Consider the following 22,828-nt stretch of genomic DNA (forward strand, 5'->3'; position numbering starts at 1 on the left):
GATACATGGTATAAGACGGGAAAACCTTGAAAACATGGTAAATGAAAAAAGCCAGACACAAAAGGACAACTATTGTATAATTACACTTACATAAAATATCTTGAATAGGCAAATTCATAGAGGCAGAAAGTAGAAGAGAAGTTACCAGGGGCTGGGAGGAGGGGGAATGGAAATTACTGCTTAATATGAGAAAGGCCAGAATTTATAGTCAAAGGAACCTAGTCTTAACTCTCACATGGTACAAAATTTCTTCTGTAGCATCTCTGACAAAAGATTAAGCATTCCTTGATTATTCTTAGTCGTAAGGCAGTTTGTTCCTTTGGTAAATATCTTTATTATTATTATTATTATTATTAAAGATTTTATTTATTTGAGTGAGAGAGCATGCCATAGAGAGCACGAGCAGGGTGGGGGCGGGCAGAGGGAGAAGGAGAAGCAGACTCCCCGCTGAGCAGGAAGCCTGCCGCAAGGCTCAATCCCAGGACACTGGGATTGTGACCTAAACTGAAGGCAGATGCTTATGATCATCTGAACCACCCAAATGCCCCAGATGTCTTTATTATTATTATTATCATTTTTAAAGATTTTATTTAAGAGCAAGCAAGCATGTGCGTGAGAGAGCACAAGCATGGGGGAGGGGCAGAGGGAGAAGCAGACTGCCCATTGAGCAGGGAGCCTGATGCGGGGCTCCGTCTCAGGACCCTGGGATCATAACCTGAGCCAAAGGCAGATGCTAAGTCAACTGAGCCACCCAGACACCCTGAAATATATTATTAATGACGATACTCATAATGTGAAGTTCAGATATACATTCTTGAACTTTTGTCTCTAGGTTCCAACATCATCCTAGTTTAGTCCTTTGGAACAGCACAGGACAATCTGTCTCTTCCTTTTATCTCATATCCCCACCTTCTCAGTATTTGGCATGCACACACATACCCCCTTAGACATTTCTTTAACACTGGTTACTTGATGTATACCTTCAAATGTATCCAGGTCATCCTATCTAAAACCAAAAATACCTTCTTCAACTCTGGTACCCCCTTGAGTTTTTGTTTTTCCTTTCTAGTCATTGACTGCCCACCTTAGGCATTCAGACCTTACTTCTTGAAAGTCAGTCTTCCATTTTTTTTACTGCACAACTGAATCTGTTCTTTCAGAGGCCCCTATGCACCCTTAATAGTCAAGCTAACCTCTGAGCTAGTCTGTTCCGTATTTCCAAGGGTCTCTTGAGTATTTTACCTTAATGTCTTACTGACATCACAAAGACAGCTAGTCCTGAACTGAATGTTATTTTTCCATCTAAATTACTTCTTGCCATCTTATAATCTTCTCCTCTTATCATAATTTATACTTGAAACCCCAGAGCATCTTTCATTTCTCCTTTTTACTTTTCCTGTGCAGTCACCAGAGCCCTCATGATTGGGATTCCTGTTTCTATAAGAGACCTCAAAGTGCTAGCTCATCCTTTCCTACCTATAAGATTACATCTAGAAAGCACCATCTATGAACCACAAAATGGGTCCTCACCAGACACCAGATCTGCCGGCACCTTGATCTTGGACTTCCCAGTCTCCAGAACTGTGACATTTGTTTGTAAGCCACTCAATTCATGGTATTATTTTTATAACAGCCCAAATGAATGAAGACCACTGCTATTCTACTGCTATTCTTATTGAGGCTTATGAGATTCTGACCTCAAGGTCAGTAAGGTCTATCACTACAGGATTCCTGATGCCCATTTACATCATGTCACAGTATTATTAGGCTTTTACAAAATATATGTCGAAAAGGCGATTTACTTTTAGAATTAGATGATAATGCATGTAAGCATTCAGTGTAGTATTGTGCCCAACACATAGAAGGTACTCAATAAATGGTAGTCCTTTTCTTTGTAAGACAGTTTGTACTTTACATTCATTGATGACATTTATTCATTTGCTTAAAGTTTAAAAATAAATACTGAGCTCCTTTGTGCTGGTTGTGTGCTAGGTGCTGTGACACAGAAATGTATCATCTCTGTCCTCAAAGAGGTTACATCTAGTGGTAGGAGCAAATAAGTCAAGAATTAAGTGTGCCCCAGGTACAGAGAAATCACAGAAAAGGAGCACATAATTCAAAATGGGTTTAAGGCATGGAGAACAAAGATTTCCTAGGAAGAGAGGTACTTAAAGTGAATTTTAAATATTTAAGATGTGCAAGCCTTTATAAGAAAGGGTAATTATACTTTATTCAGAGACATAAAGGAAGACCTAAATAAATGGAGGGTACATATTGTGTACTAAGAATGAATTAGGAAGACTAAATATGGTAAAAATGTCAGTTTTTAGCAAATTGATTAGTAGCTGAATTGAAATCCAAATGCCTGTAAGTTCTTCTGTGGAACTTGACAACTTGATTAACAGTTTCTGTGGAAGTGAAAAGAGGCAAGAATTGACAAGTTATTATTAAAGAACAATAAGATAAGACTTCCTTAATCCGTTTTTTTGGTCAAGAAATTTGAATGCTTGCTACATGTGAGGCACTACTGGGCCCCTTATTACCATAGTGAACACAAGACATGACTTAACCAAAGATCACATTCAAATCCATTTCTAGTGATATCTAAGATTTTAAATAAACCACTTCGTAGAATATAAGGTGAGTTCCAGGATTACCAACAAACTTAGAAAGGTAATTTTATTATCTGCTTTTTATATTTAAAATCTTTCCTGGATATGGGGTGCCTCAATGGCTCAGTTGGTTAAATGTCTGACTCTTGATTGCAAGGTTGTGAGTTCAAGCCCCTCATTGGGCTCCATGCTGGGCATGGAGCCTACTCAAAAAAAAAAAAAAAAAAAAAAAATCCCAGTTGTGTATGTTTTTTCTTTACATTTTCTTTTATTCGTTTTAATTTCTTTTAACAATAGGAGCTTAGAAGTAGGAGGTTTTACTTTAAATAGATCCTTAAGAATGTCAATTGGATTACAGACTTGTTAGAAAGGGAGGGAGGATCTGCTTTTGAATGATGTCTGGAGCAATGATATGACCTGAGAGTGAATAAGGGAAGGTGACTTTGAGGGTTCCATAGGCCTGGGTTTTGAAGCCTAGCCTAGGTGTCAAGTGTCTGAGGAGCCTACAAAAGGAAAAGGGAAGATGAATAACAAAATGACAGGTGAACTGAAATAGGTAGGGATTGCTAATGAATTTTATATGCTTATGTGGAGGTACGTGGGTGAATATGAGCTGGTGAATTAGTTGCGAAAGGATATACTTGTTTGGAACACTTAAATGAAACTGAACCCTCTCTTACTGTGCACAGAAATCAATTCCTCGTAGAATGAAGGTTAAATACAAAAAGACAAACTCAGAAAGCGTTTTTTTAATTTGTATTTTAATTTTTAAAAAATTTATATATTTATTAGAGAGAGAGGGAGGGAGTAGCAGAGACAGAGGGAGACAAGCAGACTCCCCATTGAGTAAGGAGCCCAATGGGGGGCTTGATTCCAAGACCCCAAAATATCATAACCTGAGCTGAAACCAAGAGTTGGACATTTAACTGAGCCACCCACGTGCCCCCAGAAAGCTTTTTCTTTTATTATTTATTATTATTATTTTTAAATAAAGGAGCGTACTTTTATGAGCTCAAAGCATGGAAGGCTTTCTTAAGATTGAAAACACCAGGGGAGCTTGGGTGCTCAGTTGGTTGAACATACAACTCTTGGTTTCTTTCTCTCCCCCTGCTCCTCCTCTATCCATGTGTGTGTGTGCTCTCTCTCAAATAAACAAACCTTTTTTAAAACCCTGAAAAGCATAAAAATTTATTAATTTGACTACATTGAGATAGAAACTTCTGGGATGCCTAGGTGGCTCAGCAGTTGAGCATCTGCCTTTAGCTCAGGGCATGATCCCAATCTAGGAATCCAGTCCCATATCAGGCTCCCCACAGGGAGCCTGCTTCTCTGTCCATGTTGCTGCTCTCTGTCTCTCTCATGAATAAATAAATAAAATCTTAAAAAAAATGAAATAGAAACTTCTGTTTATTAAGATCCCCTTAAGAGGTTGAAAAGACTAAGGTACAGAATAGAAGGTACTTGTAATATACATGTATTAATTACCTATGGCTGTGTAATAAGTGATCCCAAAACTTAGCAGCTGAAAACAGTAAACATTTATATTACAGTTTCTGTGGGTCAGGAATCTGAGAGCAGCTTAGCTGGGTGGTTCTGGCTCATGGTCTCTCAAGAGGTTTAAGTGAAGGTGTCAGGTCAGTAGTTGTCTCAAGGCTGGACTGAGGGAGAATCTCTCTGCTCCCTCATGTGGTTGTGGCAGGGCTTCAAAAGATCCACTTCCAAATTCACTCACATGAGCCTCTAAATAGGGTCACCTCACAGAGTGGCAGCTGTTTTTTTTCCAGAGTAAAAAATCCAAAAGAGAGTGAGAGACTTTCCAGCACAAATAACTTAATCTTGTTACCTATTACAACATATAGCAAATGGGCAACTGGTATGAAGTATATACCTAAAGAAGTACAAAGCACTAAGACAAAGACAACACCAAATAGAAAAAAGGGCAAAAAACCTGAGCAGGCATTTGAGTCAAAAAAATTTTTAGATGACCAGTAAGTAAAAGATCATTAAATCTCATTAACAATTAGGGAAATGGAAATTAAAACCATGAGAAACCATTTTATACAGACTAAATTGGCAGAAATTAAACATTTAAATAGTATCAAGCATTGGTGAGGATATGGAGCAGTGGGAGGTCTTCTACTACTGGTGGGAGTATGAATTAGAAGAATCACTTTGGAAAATAATAGGGTATTTTACAACCAGCAATACCACTCCTGAGCATTTAACCTAGACCAGTGGCTGTCAAACTTGAGTGTGCATCAAAATCCCCTGGAGGGATTGTTAAAACATACTGCTGGGCCCCACCTCCAGAATTTCTGATTCAGTAAGAATGGGGTGGAGCCTGACAGTTCATATATCTAACAAGTTCCCAGGTGATGCTGGTGCTGCTGGTCTAGGAATCATAATTTGAGAACCAACCATTGCCCTTGAGAAATATATGAATATGTGGATGAGGAGGTGTATGAATATGACTATTCATAGTAGCATTATTCATTTTAACTCCAAAATACAAAGAAAAAATTCAAATATCCATAGCAGCAGATTATATAGGTAAATTATGGTGTATTCACTTACAGAATAAAAACTTGGTTCATAGCTTCTTGGTCTTTTGGCTAAGATCAAGTATAATATCTGTTCTTATTAGTTTAATAAAAACTTAGTTCAAGTAGACCAGGGGAAAAAAACAGCTCTGGCACTAATATGTATGATCCCACAAACATAATATTAGTCAAAAAATTAGAAGTCACAAAAAATTAAATGCAACATGGTTCTATTTATAAAAAGTTCCAAGACATGGAATTAACTGTATTGTTCAAGAATGAAAGTAGAGATACAGAATTACAAGGAAAATCAAGAGAATAATTATCACAAAAGTAAAGAGTAATACCCCAGGAAGGGCAAACAGTGGATGCAATTGAGGAGGGATATGTGGGAAGATTTTAAGGTACTGGCAGTGCTGTTTCTTTTTTCTTTTTTTTTTTTTTTTTAAGGTTTTATTTATTTATTCATGAGAGAGACAGAGAGGCAGAGACACAGGCAGAGGAAGAAGCAGGCTCTGTGCAGGGAGCCCAATGTGGAACTCAATCCTGGGTCTCCATGATGACACTCTGAGCCAAAGGCGGGTACCAAACTGCGGAGCCACTCCAGCTGCCCAGCAGTGCTGTTTCTTAACTTTACAGTTATTCTTTAAACTATAGATAAGGGGGAATACCCGGGTGGCTCAGCGGTTTAGTGTCTGTCTTTGGCCCAGGGTACGATCCTGGAGACCTGGGATCAAGTCCCACATCAGGCTCCCTGCATGGAGCCTGCTTCTCCCTCTGCCTGTGTCTTTGCCTCTCTCTCTGTCTTTCATGAATAAATAAATAAAATCTTAAAAAAAAAAAAAAACTATAGGTAAGGTTTGTAAACTCTTCTGTACATAATTATATAATAAAATTTATCATATTTTAATTTAAATATGTTTGATAGATGAAGAAACTGGTGCTTGGGAGTTAAGTACTCTGTCCAAAATTATAGAGGTAATGTGTCAGCTGAAATTCTGATTTTAAGGTTGGTGCTCTAAATAAACTATTATGCTATATACCATACATTTTCATAAGAGCCATAAGAATTAAATATTGTAATTCTCATTTTATAGGTGAAGAAGAGGTTTAGAAAAGTAATGCAAATTGCTTAAGTGGAAGATCTGGGATTTAGACCAAGGCACTGTGTTTACAGAGGACATGCTTGTAACCATCGTGTTTTTGGATCCTCCCTACTTACTACTGTATCATGTACAGTTAATTTTCTTGTGAGTTAACCACAATTGACAGCTCGTGTTGTTCTCTTTATACTTTTGGTCCCTTGCCTGGTTTCCAACTGATGCTTTTCAATCTAGATTATCTTGAATCTGTTTAATAACTGGATTGTGCTTGAGAATAAAACATTTCTTTACCAGATTCTTTCCTTTTAGCTAGGAATTTAAATTAGAATTTTGATAAACTCTACATATGTCAATGTATTGATAAGCTCTTTTATTAGCTTTCATTGTTTGAATCTTCAGATTTTAAAAAATTTTGTAATGTCAGTAAAATTTGAGTTTATTATCCCCACTGCATGTCCATCATACTCTTAAATCACATGTGTTTTACTGTACAAAAATAAATTTTTAAAAGCTAAGCTACACATGGAAGGAATTTTGATGATTTTGTCTCTAGCTAATATCTCAGGACATTACACCCTTACAGCAAGGTTCATTATTTACAATAGTGGATACAATCCATAGTTTGAATAACCTGGGTAATTTTTAAAAATTGGCCATTTTCTTTTTCTCTTAAGATTTTACTTATTCATGAGAGACGCAGAGACATAGGCAGAGGGAGAGGCAGGCTCCCCGCAGAGAGCCTGAGTGGGACTCCATCCCGGGACTCCAGGATCACACCCTGACCCAAAGACAGACACTCAACCACTGAGCCACCCAGGTGTCCCAGTTGGCTAGTTTCTTGTCAGATATGATAAGGTCAGGATTTCTCAAACTGGGCACTGTTGACGTTTTGATCTGGATAATTCTTGGCTTGGGGGGCTGTTCTTTGATTGTATCATGTTAAGCAGCATCCCTGGTCTCTGCCTACTAGTAGGTGCCAGTAGTACCCTCCCCTCAATTTTAACAATCAAAATATCTTCAGACACTGCTAAGAGTCGAGTCACTGCTTGTTGAAAACCACTGGATTAGATCATTGTTTTAATCTTGTATTGTGGCTGCCAAATAGCTTGTAGTAGGAGCACACAACGTGCCAGCTTTGCCTTTTCCTCTAGCCAGCACTAGTGTTAACTTCAATAGGAGGTTTGAGATTTTTTGGTAGGAATTCCTTTCAAGCCTCCTGTCTAATTCGTAAGGTTTACTTTGGTTAACAACTAGATAATAACCGTAAGCTGTAGTGTGTCACAATATTACAGATGTGCAAAGAAGAGCGAGAATTCCACTGTCAAGCACTCTGCAGTGTGGAGTGCCAGTTCTTCCACATACCTCTTAACTGTATGTGATATATCTGTTACCCCTAACTGAGGGTGGCTCTGTAAATATTAAATATGAAAAGTCTGAATTTTTATTAATTTTCTTGATAAATTTATTACTAAATAATGTTGTCTGCCTACAACCCTAATAGAGTCTCTTGCATGCCCTCATAGGTCTAAGTCATGCATGTGGCCATCACATTGTAAACTACTATTCAGTTTACATCATTTCAACTGTAGTACTCAAAAGGGGGAACTAGTTTAAGTTCTCTTAACTGACTTACACTTAACCAACTCATCAGATTAATAGATAGTTCCCATTTAAAAAAAATATTTGCCATCAGATTAGGTGTGGGATTTATTTATTTATTTATTTATTTATTTATTTATTTATTTATTTATTTAAAATATTTTATTTATTTCTTCATGAGAGACACAGAGAAAGGCAGAGACATAGGCATAGACAGAGGGAGAAGCAGGCTCTTCTCAGGGGAGCCCCATGCAGGACTCAATCCCCAGACCCTGGGATCACGACCCAAGCCAAAGGAAGACTCTCAAACCGCTGAGCCACCCAGGTGTCCCAGTGTGGGTTATATTTAAAAGAAGATCCTCTGCTCTATATCAAGGATTGGAAAATGAGTGTTCATTATACAATTTTAAGTAAAATAAAATGTTTAAGATTTTACCATTGGTTATGATTCTCTGATTTAACTAACGAACCTTTTCAGTTAACCGACCACCAGACTTTATTACACTGAATAAAAGAGTTTCTTTTGCACCCACTTCAGTATTAAAATTGTGATGATTTAGTTTGTGAAGCTGGGATTACAGTTTCAGCATCCTACTTTTCTGGTCATCTAAAGTCATGGCTATATAATTATACAAAAAGTTTTAAAACTTTGCCTGATGGAATGACCATTTACTTTCTCAGAACAACCTTAGCTTGCTTCTTGCTACTTACAGGATTATTGTGAGGATATTAAATCTATCAACAGTAATTCAGACTCTCATTACTTCTTGCCTATAATTGTGGCATGCTTTTAATGGTACTCTTGGCCTCCAGTGCTTCTCTGGCTTGTTAGTTAACCTAAACATTGTTGCCAGAGTAAACATCTAAAATATATGTCTAATCAGATCAAAAGCCATTTATAACAATAAAAACTGCAGGTTTTTTTTTTTTTAATTACTATATGTGCTAGCTTAGATGTGGTCTTTATAATCAGGAGATGTCCATTAAATAAATTATTTTTTAAACACACACACACACACACACACACACACACACAAATATACAAATTCTGAGTTGCGATTATGTGCCCAGAGGAAAAAATACCAATACTTTGGAGTTTAATGTGTATCTAGTATAGACTGGGGAAGAGTAATCAGGAAAGGCCTCTCTGAGGAAGTGAGATCTGAAGATCTCTTCTATCTGGAGAAGCTGTGCTTATTTGGAAAAGTGCTGGGCAGAGTTTTCCAAGAAGAAAAAATAGCTTGTGTAAAGACTTTCCTGCTGGAAGGTCAATGTGGTTTAGTTTATTGAGTAAGGGTTAGGGAGAATAGTGCCTGATAAGGCAGGAGGTAGGCAGGGCAGCGTCATTTAGGATCTTCTAATCTGTGGTAAGAAGTTTAATGGCTCGCTAGGGAGTCATTAAAGGGGGAGTGATGTGATCAGATTTGTGTTTTAGGGATTTTACTCTTAACTATGGAGAATGAAGGAGAGAATGGAAGTAGGACAAAACAAATGGGGAAGCTAGTTAAGATACCTTTGTAAATAGAGGTGCCTGGGTGGCTCAGACGGTTAAGCTCTAATTCTTGATTTTTGGCTCAGTTCATGATTCTGAGGTCATAAAATTGAGCTCTGCATCTGAGTCTAAGCGTGGCATGGAGTCTCCTTATCCCTCTCTCTCTCTGCTTCTCCCTCCTTCACCCCCACCCCTGCATTCTTTCTCTCTCAGATAAATCTTCTTCTTTTTTTTTTTTTTTTTTTATAGATGCCTTTGTAAAGTAGTAGTTCAGGGAGAAAGGATAATAGTTTAGAGTAATGACAGTAAACAAAGTAACACATAAAATTATGATCTCATAATACCATTACAATAGCCCTGTGAAGTATGAGCAGAATAAGATTTGGAATAAACATATCTTAAGCCCATCTACTAAATAGTGATATAAGGAGTTTAAACCACAGATGTTGACCATTTGACTTTTTGTCGGTAATACAAAAGCCAAACTTCACTGAAGACTTTTCGGCTTACTTTTATTACCTCTGTCTCCTCCTAAACTCTTACTTACCAATGCTGTAGCCAAACCATACTATTATAGTAGTTATTATGAACATAACTTGTACTAGATGCCACTGACGAGTATTTACTGCGGCTGGAATACTCTTACACCTACATATTTAACGAAATTCTAATTATCCTTTAGGATCCAGGTCAACTAGGAAGCCGTCCAAATTTGCCTCCAGACATATTGTGTCCGTTTACCCTCTTTTAACCACAGTGGTTTCTTTATATTATTATTGTATGTTAATTCAGTAGACACTTGTGTGACAACTGTGTGTTGGGCACAATGTGTAGACATTGTGGACATAATCATGTACAACAGTAGATAGTCACTATGGAACCTGTAGTCTAGAGATAACACAGACCTTGAACAAAATCTGTGCCCACAAATTAATTATAAATTTCAAAAAGTGCTATGAAGGAATAGTAAAGGATGCCTTGCAGGGTCCTTGAGTCAAAACTGTTTCATAACAATACTAAGACATTGTTTGCCTTTTCACTCTCATTCTCACACAAGGATCCAGTGATATAATGTGTAATAGTGCAATAGATTGAATGCAGAAGGTATGAGAATCCAAATGTCTTCTATTAAGACATATTAATTATTGTAAAAAATGTAAGAAATACCATTTTCTCTTCATTATTTTGTTTTGGAAAATGTTATTTTTTTCATTAAAAATAGATCATTAACTCAATGGGTTTGTGTGTAATTTTTAAATAAATATAAAAATTTCTTGGTTATAATTTTTAATATATAAACATTAAAAACTATAACCTATGTGAATAAAAGCTCTGAGAGAGGTCCTCAGTAATCTTTAAACTTCCTGAAACCAGGAAGTTTAAGGAGGCTTCTGGCTGGCCCAATCAGTAGAGCATGCAGCTTGATCTTGTAATTGTAGTATGGAACCACCTGTTGGGTGTAGAGATTACTGAAAAATAATATATATATATATATATATATATATATATATATATATACACACACACACACACACACACACACGCACACTTATTTTATTTATTTATTTATTTATAAAGATTTTATTTATTTATAAAGATTTTATTTATCTATTCATGAGAGACACACAGAGAAGGAGAGGCAGAGACACAGGCAGAGGGAGAAGCAGGCTCCATGCAGGGAGCCTGATGTGGGACTCGATCCTGGGTCTCCAGGATCACACCCTGGCCAAAGGTGGCGCCAAACCGCTGGGCCACCAGGGCTGCCCTGAAAAATAAAATCTTAAAGAGAGAAAAACAAACTAGGAAGTTTACGAATTTCTGTGATAGGGACCTGACTTAAATTGGGGTGTTCTAGAGAAGTAGAAGATAGCTTCTGTCTCCTTTTAAACTGTTATGGACATGGGATCCCTGGGTGGCGCAGCGGTTTGGCGCCTGCCTTTGGCCCAGGGCGCGATCCTGGAGACCCGGGATCGAATCCCACGTCAGGCTCCTGGTGCATGGAGCCTGCTTCTCCCTCTGCCTGTGTCTCTGCCTCTCTCTCTCTCTCTCTCTATGTGACTATCATAAATAAATAAAATTAAAAAAAAAATAAATAAATAAACTGTTATGGACATAACCAGGCTCTAATTTTTAGGTATCTCCAAAGCCTATAGTTATTTGCACATAATGGATAGGTTAAATCATATTTTATTGCCAGGCTCTACTGTGGATGGTCACTGGATTTGTGATTTGTTTGAAGCCTTTATTGAAGATACTATCTTTATTTCTTATTACTGTGCAAGATGGATCTGGACTCAAATCCCGCTTGGTGTGAATTTAGGCAAGTTATTTAACTTTGATGAACCTTACCACTCATCTATAAAGTGGAATACATATTATTTTACTATGCAGTAATGATTAAATGAGCCACTGTATATAACCTGACTGGCACAGGACATGTAATAAAATGGTTAACTTTTTATTTTACATACATAGCATATTTGGCTTAGTTCTAGTTAGTGGGCAAAGAGATCTGTGGATAAATCAGTATATAATTAAATAATCATCATTTAAGTATATGTAATAGTTTATCAGGAAGGGAGAAAACCGAAATAATGCATTGTGTGATTATTCATCTTTAGAAAAGGGAACTGAAACAAAATGTGGGCTTAGTATAGTTTAAATAAAAGTAACTCCAGTACATTGTAAGGATAGGAATAGAGTTTTATATGTCTGGCACTCCCAACAGTGCCTCAGATTTACTGAATATTTAAACAATGTTAAATAGCTAGAAATACCTAAAAACATTTTTAGAAGCCTTGAAAAAAAATGTACTATAGTTTAAAGGTCAGGTCTTAAATATCTCACGTGGAGGAGAAGTAAATAAAGGAACCTGGAGGAAAAACAGAATTGCCCTGGGGGGATAACATGTGGTGTTATAAGGTGTGACTAAACAGGATCTAATAAGATAGGACAGAGGGCATATTGTGGTGGATTCCAAATTTAGTGGTTAAAATCTTAACTCCTTAAAATCAGAGTGCAGAAAGTTTGCCAAGGAGATGGCAACAAAATAAGATCAAGTGACTGCTTTGCTTTTCATAGGAGAGAGCTATAGGAAAATTATCCTTTTATGTGTTCTTTTTTGAGGCAGGTAGTTCCATTGTGCTTAAAAGAAAGAAAAAAACAGTATGGTGACAGATGGTAGTTATATTTGTGAACATAGCATAATGTATAAACTTGTCAAATTGCTATGTTTTATACCTGCAACTAATGTAACATAGTGTGTCAAATATACTGAAAAAAATTAAAGAACAAGTAATACTGCTGTTCTTTATTTGAGATAAAAATCAACAGAGTCGACTAAACACAGAGGTTTGGATCTAGAACTTGCTTCTATTTGAAATAGAAAAGGCTGTAGACATTCTGTTCTTTTTACAACTAGAAAGCTTTATGGGAATTACATGTATAATTATCTCATATCTTTCTTGTTTGAATATTTTTATCAGTTTAAGGTTTATTTGGATTTTCATAGATTATTAATGTGTATTACCTCCACAACTGTGATCTTTGAACTTGAGATGTTGTTTGTATTAAGAACAAATGAAAAATATGGTGCTATTTGCATTTGCTATTTAAATAGATGCACTTGTATTATACAATCAGTACCAGCAGTTGTTTTTTTTTTCTTTTTTTTAAAGATTTTATTTATTTATTCATAGCGACAGAGAGAGAGAGGCAGAGACACAGGCAGAGGGAGAAGCAGGCTCCATGCAGAGAGCCTGACATGGGACTCGATCCAGGGTCTCCAGGATCATGCCCTGGGCTGCAGGCGGCGCTAAACTGCTGCGCCACCAGGGCTACCCCAGCAGTTGGTTGTGAATTGAAGGTGGTTAATGTGGAAAAATTTTTAAGGAAATTAAATATAAATATCATATTTTAATTTAAAACAAAAAATAGGGATGCCTGGGTGGCTCAGCAGTTAAGCATCTGCCTTCCGCCCAGGGCATGATCCTGGGGGTCCCAGGATCAAGTCCCACATCGGGCTCCCTGCATGGAGTCTGCTTCTCCCTCTGCCTATGTCTCTGCCTGCCTCTCTCTCTCTCTCTCTCTGTCTCTCATAAGTAAATAAATAAAATCTTTTTAAAAAATTGCTGAATTAAAAAAAATAAAAAAAATAAAACAAAAATATATTTTCCCATGCCTTTATTATGATATAGGACCAACGCCTTTTTTGTCAGATTAACATGGAGTGTTAATGGAGTTCCATATGTTTTTGCATGTGTCAACCATACTTAAAATGCATTATCCAGTTTCCTTTTTACACGAATCATCTGTGAGTTCATTGAACAAATCATTGGAGATTCTAGAGGAGAGATGATGGTCCCTTGAACTAAGGTGATAGTAGGGCAAGTGGTAAGAGGTGATGATACAGGATCTATTTCAAACATAGAGCCAGGAGAATTTTCTCTTGAACTAATTCTCAAATGTATAAATTTCAGAGACAAACTGAAAAATCAATGCTAAGAACAGATTTTGTGTTGTACAAGATCAAATAAGATCTTTTTTCTTCATATCCAAAATCTAATCTTCGAATGAGTTCCATTGGCACTACCTTTAAAATACATCTTCAACTGTACCACTTCTCACTACTCCATTGCCACCACATCAGTCTTAGCTACTTCATCTCCCTGGTTATTGTAATAACTTCCTTACATTCTGTTTTCTACATAGTAATGGGAGTGATCATTTAAGATGTAATTTATGTTACTTCTTTGCTTAGAAAACCACATCTAAGGGATGCCTGGGTGGCTGGGTCAAGTTGGTTAAACATCTGCCTTCAGCTCAGATCATGATCCCAGGGTCCTGGGATCGAGCCATGTCAGCTTCTCCCTCTCCTTCTGCCCCGTACACACCCCCACGTGTGCTCTCTCTCTCTCAAACAAATAAAATCTTAAAAAAAAAAAAAAAAAAAAGAAAGAAGCACATTTAAAATGGAACTTAGACTTAACTATCGTTTTCAAGGCCTGTATAAATCTGGTCCTTGCAGCCTCTGTCCTTTATCTTCTAAAGCAGTGATTCTCAAAATGTGGGGATAGCTAAAGGCCCCCCAGGCTCTTTCAGAGGATCCACAAGGCCAAAACTATTTTTATAAATATACCAAGATGTTGTTTTTCAGTTGAATTTTAATCACTGTAAAAAGGAGTTTCCAGTTGTTCATTGATGTGTGTTATTGCTACAGATTAATGCAGAAATAGGAGAGTCCAACTATCTTCTATTAAGCTAGTCATTAAAAATAATTGTAAAGATGTAAAACAGTGTCATTCTTCTCACTACATTTTTTTGTTTGTTTTGGACAATGTACTTTAAAAATATTACATAATGGATTTGTTAAATTTTGATAGTTTCTGCATGTTATTTTCTAATATGGCAAATATCCATAGATATAACCTACATAACCAAAAGCTTTTAGAGAGATCGTCAAGAATTTTTAAGAGTGTAAAGCGATTCCAGAAAGTTTGCGAACTGTTGTTTTGCACTAAGTGCATTTTCTTAACACCAGCTACATTGGCTTTCCTGTTTTTTTTTTTGTTTTGTTTTGTTTTTTTTTTTTGTGATCTCCAAGTGTACTTCTGACCTAGGACTTTTCTCAGTAGTTGCTATTTTTTTCTCTGCCTGAGGGGTATTCTCCCAAGCTTCCTGAAGTCATTCTCTTATCTGTTAAAATGTCACCACTGAGACCTTTCTTGACCACAAACTGCTTTTTCCAAAAGAGCCTCTCCCCTACCCTCTCTCCCTTATCTAGATTGAATTTTCTTCAAAGCACTTACTGTTGGAAATTAAGTGGTATATTTGTTTTCCTATTTGTTCCCTATCGGAATGTATCTACTCTGCGGAATGTATATACTCTGCGAGGGCAGGGATTTTTTTCACTGCTATGTGGCTAGAGCCTAGAATAGTGGTGGGTACATAGTGATGAACCAGTATTTGACAATGAAAAGAGGAAAAATACACAGATATGGAATTCATCAGTAAAAATGTGAGTTAGAATATACTCAAGAAATCTAATACATGAATTAAGGGATTTCTAGAAGGAAGAAAGCAGATAGAAAAGTAAAAAGTTAATAGGTAACTATATCTCTGAGTGGAAGAAAGACCTAATAACAAGCAAAAGATACATTTCCTCATGAGATTTTTAAATATCAGGGATACAGATGACAGAAACTTATAAACAGAATAGAAAGGAAAGATAAGTCAACATTAGCATAGCAACATGGAGGAAAATATGTGTTTAAGAATCCCATACCAGGCCAAGGTATTTTCAGACATGAACCAAAATAGATGTATATCCCATGTACATTATCTGTACATAAAGGAGATGTAATTATATAAAATTGGAAATCAACATCTATAGGAAACTAAGCCCATATGCTGTAATATTAACTTTTTAGAGATTAAGAAACATTCTTTTAATTCTAAATAAGTGGTTCTGAAAGTGAGGTGGCCACAACCAGCAGCATCAGCATTGCCTGGAACCCTATTTTAAAAATGCGGACCCTACTACAGACTTAATTAGAAACTCTGAGCATGAGGCTCTCCGATCTATATTTTACCAAGCTGTTTTAGTGATTCTGTGCATGTTAAAGTTTGAGGACAATTGTTAATTCTAGATCCAAATTAAAATAGTAATTCCAACCATTTTGAGTAATTCTATATGTTCTAATGTTTTGACATCTATTAATCTCTCACCTAACTCACCTTTTTAAGTAGGTTCTGTCATCATTCCCATTCTGTAGTTGAGGAAACAAATTAGAAACTTGCCCGTGGGGATCCCTGGGTGGCGCAGCGGTTTGGCGCCTGCCTTTGGCCCAGGGTGCGATCCTGGAGACCCGGGATCGAATCCCACATCGGGCTCCCGGTGCATGGAGCCTGCTTCTCCCTCTGCCTGTGTCTCTGCCTCTCTCTCTCTCTGTAACTATCATAAATAAATAAAAATTAAAAAAAAAAAAAAAAAAGAAACTTGCCCGTGTATTCACAACTAGTTAGTGGTGAAATAAGATTTAATCCAAAGTATTATGACCACAAAGTCCATGCTCTTTTTGCCACTAGGAAGCTCTAGTGCTTTTCTCAATTTGGGAGATGGAGTAGAACTAATAAGCAAGTTAGGAAATCCAAAAAGTGTAAAGGAAAAGATTGACACAGTTGAATATATAAAAATTAAGGATTTTTGTAAGAAAACAGTGCACATAAAAGGAAAAAATGTGATATGCAATGGAGAAACTGACACTTAACAAAGGATTAACAATTCTAATATACAGAGAGCTCTCACAAATTGATAAGAAAATGACACTACATTGAAAATGGACTAAAGATGGGGCACCTGGGTGACTCAGTGATTGAGCGTCTGCCTTTGGTTCAAGTTATGATCCTGGGGGTCTTGGGATCAAGTTCCACATGGGGCTCCCTGCAGGGAGCCTGCTTCTCCTGCCTCTGTCTCTGTGTCTCTCGTGAATAAATAAATAAAATATTTTGTAAAAACATAAAAAATAAAAATGGACAAATGATATAAACCTATAATTCATAAAAGGAGACATTGCAGATTCATAATATCTGAGTAGATAATCTCATTAGAAAGTTAGTATTGACAGCAAGATTATTGTTTTTCCATTGGTGTGATAGCAAAAAAAAAAAAAAAAAAAAAAAACGTGCTAGCTAAAATATAAGAAAATCAGTATGCTATCAACACCTGTTTGGGAATAAGACTGAGTTACTGGTAGGACTGAGATACAGGTACTGATTAAAGATTGAGAATTTCTAGGAATGCTCAATGGCTGGCTCAGTTAGTTATGCCTCCAACTATTAATCTCCACCCAGGTCTTCATCTTAGGATGTGGAGTTCAAGCCCCAAATGTTGGACCTGGAGGCTACTTAAAAAAAAAAAAAAAAAGAGAGAGAGAGAGAGAAGATTGAGAATTTCTAAAGCCTTTTTGTAAAAGTATATGTTAATATTTATTAGAAATTTTAAGGATGCCTGGGTGGCTCAGCATTTGAGCATCTGCCTTCAGCTCAGGACATGATCCCGGGTCCAGGGATTGAGAAGCCTGCTTTTTCCCTTTGCCTTTGTCTCTGCCTCTCTTTGTATGTCTCTCATGAATGAATAAATAAAGTCTGAAATTCTAAAAACTGTGTGTCTGTGTCCACATTTTTGATTCAGCAATTGCCCTTCAGGGAATCAATCCCACAAAAATAAAAGCCCCGGTAAATGTGTAAGTGTATAACTATTGTGTACTGCTGCATTGTTGAGCAAAATGTGCCAACAACCAGAATATAAATGTCTTAATACATGGTTGAGCAAACTTGAACACAAAATTACCAAAACAATGATAGTTGCCAAGTAAATTATATCAAATATAATACCGGTTTTGTTTTTAAAAAGAACATAAGAAAGGCAGAGAGAAAAATACGGAAGAACGTGACTCAAAGTGTTAACATTGATTACTTGGGAGTAATCATATTGGGGAAAGGAGGAAGGGAAAGTAGCAAACTGATTTTTTTTTTTTTATGTCTATATTTGACTCGTGTGTGTGTGTGTGAATTCTGTGGATGAAATCGGGCTGGATTGGTTTAGTACCAGTATTTTGCTTGCAAAATAGAAAACTTAAGTTTAGAATGTTAGATGTAGAGTGATGGGTGGATCCTTATAAATGTCAAAACATCTTCATTTGGGGCTGTTTTTTTGTTGGGCGATCCATAGTTACCTGGTTTATTTCTAAAATATGCATAAGATCATAAAATACACGGAAGGGTGTATTAGTATTGAAAATTTTCCTTAAATTTTAAAGCAGGATGACATAAACTGGATCCACCAAGAATAACTTACAAAATATTCTAGAAGAATCAGATTTATCTGATATGTGACTATTTCTTTAGAAATATTACTTTCTTAAAGTCTTACTTAAATAAAACTTCAGTAAGCAGATTTTATCTTTAACCTTTATATTTGAATATAGCTTTTAAAAATAATTTTATTTATTCATGAGAGACAGAGAGAGAGAGAGAGAGGCAGAGACATAGGCAGAGGGAGAAGCAGGCTCCATGCAGGAAGCCCGATGTGGGACTCGATCCCTGGGCTCTAGGACCATGCCCTGAGCCAAAGGCAGCCACTCAACTGCTGAGCCACCCAGGCATCCCTGAATATAGCTTTAATCATATAAAGTTAGCTTTAATGAGATAAATTCTTTACCTGGTTAAAACTTGGTCTTGTTATGCAAAAAAAAAAAACAAAAAAACAAAAACTCCACCACAAAACTTAGTAGAGTGACTACATGGACTCATCACACTTTATTTATTTATTTATTTATTTATTTATTTATTTATTTATTTATTTATCATTATTTTAACTTCATAATATAATTTTAAAAATTTATAACTAGTTTTTTTATTGAAAACTGCCCAAAGTCTTAAAAAATACAAAATCATGTACAAGGAAGGGTAATTTTAACTTCCATTCTGACAGACCTTGTTTCTCATTTGTAACCACTATCAATAGATTCTGTGTATTATTTCTGAATTTGTTCATGTTAGCCAACTATTGGTGGACTTTAAAATGACTAATATAAAAAGTCATTTTAAAGTGTATGATAGGGCAGCCCTGGTGGATCAGTGGTTTAGCGCCACCTTCAGCCCAGGGTGTGATTCTGGAGACCCAGGATCGAGTCCCACATCAGGCTCCTTGCATGGAGCCTGCTTCTCCCTCTGCCTGTGTCTCTGCCTCTCTCTCTCTCTCTGTCTCTCATGAATAAATAAATAAAATCTTAAAAAAAAAAGTGTATGATAGTAGAGTTTAATTTGTTCACAGAGTTGTCATGCTGCTGACACTGTCTTCCATTTTATTTCTCTCCAGCTGTATTTAATGCCCATTAAATAAGTTGAGGCTGGAAATAATCAAAGATAAGCAGAAAAGTGAATCTGGCCATTTGAGCTGTTGAGTTCTTTTGCTGTCATTTTTAAAAATTATATAAATTTTTGCTGTATTGATATGTAAGTTGTATTGGCTATATTCTTTATATTGGGAAAAAATAAAGAACATTTAATCAGTGCCCAGAATATTTTTGATATAGAGAACCTTTTGGGTTTTGTTTTTTATTTTTTAATTTTTTTTAAAAAAATTTATTTGTTCATGAGAGACACAGAGAGAAGAGAGGCAGAGACACAACCAGAGGGAGAGGCAGGCTCCATGCAGGCAGCCCGGTATGGGACTCTATCCTGGGACTCCAGAATCACGTCCTGGGCCAAAGGCAGGCGCTAAACCACTAGCCACCCAGGCATCCCTATTTTTTAATTTTTTAAAAGAGATTTTACTTCTTTCCAAGAGAGAATATGCACAGGAGTTCTCTCAAATAAATGAAAAATAATAATAGAAAAAGCAAAAATTCTGCTTTCCTTTAAATATTTTGATTTATTAGGGAAATTGACATTTATCCTCTTCTGTGAAGGTAGAAAGAAAATTGGACATTTTTCAGTCCATTAATGTGCCATTTCAATCTGTTCATTTGTTGATTCTTTTCTGTGTTTTGTGTATGTAGGATAGGAAGTATATGAATACAGGTATTTTGTTAACTCCTTTAGTCAAAAGGGGGATTTGAAAATTTAGTTGCAATAGACAATTATATGAAAATCTAAGTTGCCAAAATCAACTCAAGAAAACTTGGAAACCCTAATCAGTAACAATCCTGTAAAGAAACTAAAAGTTTGTCAAAGGTATATCAAAATAATATAAAGGCCTGAGGTTTTGTTTTGTTTTGTTTTTTAAGATTTTATTTATTTATTCGTGAGAGACATAGAGACCTAGGCAGAGGGAGAAGCAGGCTCGCTCTGGGGAGCCTGATGCAGGACTCGATCCCAGGATCCCGGGATCACAACAAAGGCAGGCACTAAACCACTGAGCCACCCCCATAGCCCAAAGCCTAAGGTTTTAATATCCCTTTTCTTTTTAAAGGGATGAGGGAAAACAGATGCCATCTTAACTTCATCCAATGTCTACAGATGCCACATGGCTGGAGTTCTCTAACTTCAGTAAAAAATCTTGCACATACATTCAGGCAGTTTTGCACCCAAACTCTAGACTTAAATCCCTGTTTTGTATCTGTTGTCTTTTTTTTTAAAAATATATTTTAAAAAATTTTTATTTTATTATTTATGATAGTCACAGAGAGAGAGAGGGAGAGGCAGAGACACAGGCAGAGGGAGAAGCAGGCTCCATGAACCGGGAGCCCGACGTGGGATTTGATCCCGGGTCTCCAGGATCGCGCCCTGGGCCAAAGGCAGGCGCCAAACCGCTGCGCCACCCAGGGATCGCTGTATCTGTTGTCTTTTACATTGCCTTTGTATACCGCAATTTATTTATCCATTCATCCATTGATGGACATTTGGGGGTTACTTGTAACTTTTGGCTATTGTAAATAGTGCTGCTCGGAATATTGGTGTACAAGTGTTCGGGTACCTGTTTTCATTTCTTTTGTGCGTATACCTAGGAGTGGAATTGTCAGGTCATATGATAATTCTTTGTAGTTGTTTATTCTTTTAAAGAACTAGCAAACTTGGTACAGCAGCTGCATCATTTTACATTCTCACCAGCAATGCATGAGAGTGTCTTCATATTCTCCCCAACACTTGTTATTTTCTGTGTGTGTGTTTAATAATAGCCCTCCTAAAAAAATAATAAATAAATAATAGCCCTCCCAGTAGGTGGGAGGTAACTCATTGTGATTTTTATTTTCCTAATGACTAATGTTTATGAGCATCTTTTTATGTGCTTATTGGCTTTTTCTTTATATATCTTTGAAGAAATGTCTGTTAAAGTTCTTTCCCCATTTTTTTAATTGGGTGATCTTTGTTGTTGAATTGCAACAGTTCTTTATATCTTCTGGATACCAGACCTTTATCAGTTACAGGATTTGCATATACTTTCTTCCCTTCTGTAGTTGTTTTACTTTCTTTTTGTTGTTGTTGTTGTTGTTGTTGTTGTTTTACTTTCTTGATAACGTTCTTTGCATAAATGTTTTTGATTTTGTTGAAATCCAGTTTTTTTCTTTTGTGCTTTTGGTGTCATAACTACGAATCCATTGTCAAATCCAAAGTCATTAAGATTTACCTTGTTTTCTTCTAAGAGTTTATAGTTTTAGCTCTTTTGTTTAGGTCATTTATACATTTTGAGTTAATTTGTATATATGGTGTGAGGTGGAGGGGGCATTCACAGTGAAAATTTCCTATTGAGCACTGCTTTTGCTATATCCCATAAGTTCTAATGTTGTGTTTTCATTTTCATTTCTCTAAAAGTATTTTCTAATGTCCCTTGTTATTTCTTCTTTGACTTTCATCTATATTCAAAAAGGATATTGGAAAAAGAAAAAAAAGGATATTGGGGTGCGGTTTTCTTTTTGTTTGGTCTTTCATGATAGTCTTTTTTTTTTTTTAATTTTTATTTTTATTTATGATAGTCACAGAGAGAGGCAGAGACATAGGCAGAGGGAGAAGCAGGCTCCATGCACAGGGAGCCGGATGTGGGATTCGATCCCCGGTCTCCAGGATCGCGCCCTGGGCCAAAGGCAGGCGCCAAACCGCTGCACCACCCAGGGATCCCCTCTTTCATGATAGTCTTATAAGGGTAATGCTAGCTCCATAAAGTGAGTTGGAAAGTATTCCCTCCTATTGTTTTTGGAGGACATTGTGTAGAGTTGGTTTTCATTTCTTACATCTTTAAACATGTTGTAGAATTTGTCACTGAAATAATTTGGATGTAGAGATATCTTTTTAGGACAGTTTTAAAAATATTCTATTTCCTTGATGGTTTTAGGAACATTGAGATTGTCTCTTTCACCTTGTGGGAGATATTTTGTGAGTGTGTGTGTGTGTGTGTGTGTGTGATTTTTGAGGAATTGGTTTATTTCCTCTCAATTTTTGAATTTATGTACCTTTTGAGTTTTTCATAATATTATCTTATTATCAACTTCTAAATGTCTTTGAGGGGCTGTAGTTTATTCTTTGATTACTAATGTTGGCAATTTGTGTCTTCCCTTTTTTCTTTGTCATTCTCACTAGAGATTTATAAGTTTTATTTATGTTTTCAAAAACCTAGCTTTGGTTTGTTAAAAAAACAAAATTCAACTGGTAAATTTTAAAGATTTTATTAGCTTTATTCAACAATTCATGAATTGGGCAGTATTGTATCTAATAGAAAGGAGCTACAAATGGCTGTGCAAAAGGGAAGACTTTTACTGGCAGAAGGAGATAGGACAAGGAAGTTATCCTAGCTAAGAGCTGGGTTTTTTGCAGGCAAGGTTACCTTTCTTTGGCAGCAACGGCAGGGATGGGGTGGGAGGGGAACAGCAGGGGTCTATCAGGCAAATTACTGACTAGGTAATCGAGGCTGACTGGTTAAGGTTATATTCCTGGGGGAAAACCCAAACTGCAGCTAGACTGGTATTAAGTCTTGGTTTGGTGATG

General features: G+C 36.5%; 1 protein-coding gene and 1 pseudogene across 5 annotated transcripts in view; both read left to right on the plus strand.

Moving 5' to 3' along the window:
* BRAF (B-Raf proto-oncogene, serine/threonine kinase) overlaps nucleotides 1-22,828 on the plus strand; it is a 172,337-nt gene that overhangs the window by 21,936 nt on the left and 127,573 nt on the right. The window lies entirely within an intron of this gene.
* Nucleotides 5,205-5,359, plus strand: LOC119869638 (annotated as a pseudogene).

This window comes from Canis lupus, chromosome 16 (assembly GCF_011100685.1).
Source record: "Canis lupus familiaris isolate Mischka breed German Shepherd chromosome 16, alternate assembly UU_Cfam_GSD_1.0, whole genome shotgun sequence".
Classification (NCBI taxonomy): domain Eukaryota; kingdom Metazoa; phylum Chordata; class Mammalia; order Carnivora; family Canidae; genus Canis; species Canis lupus.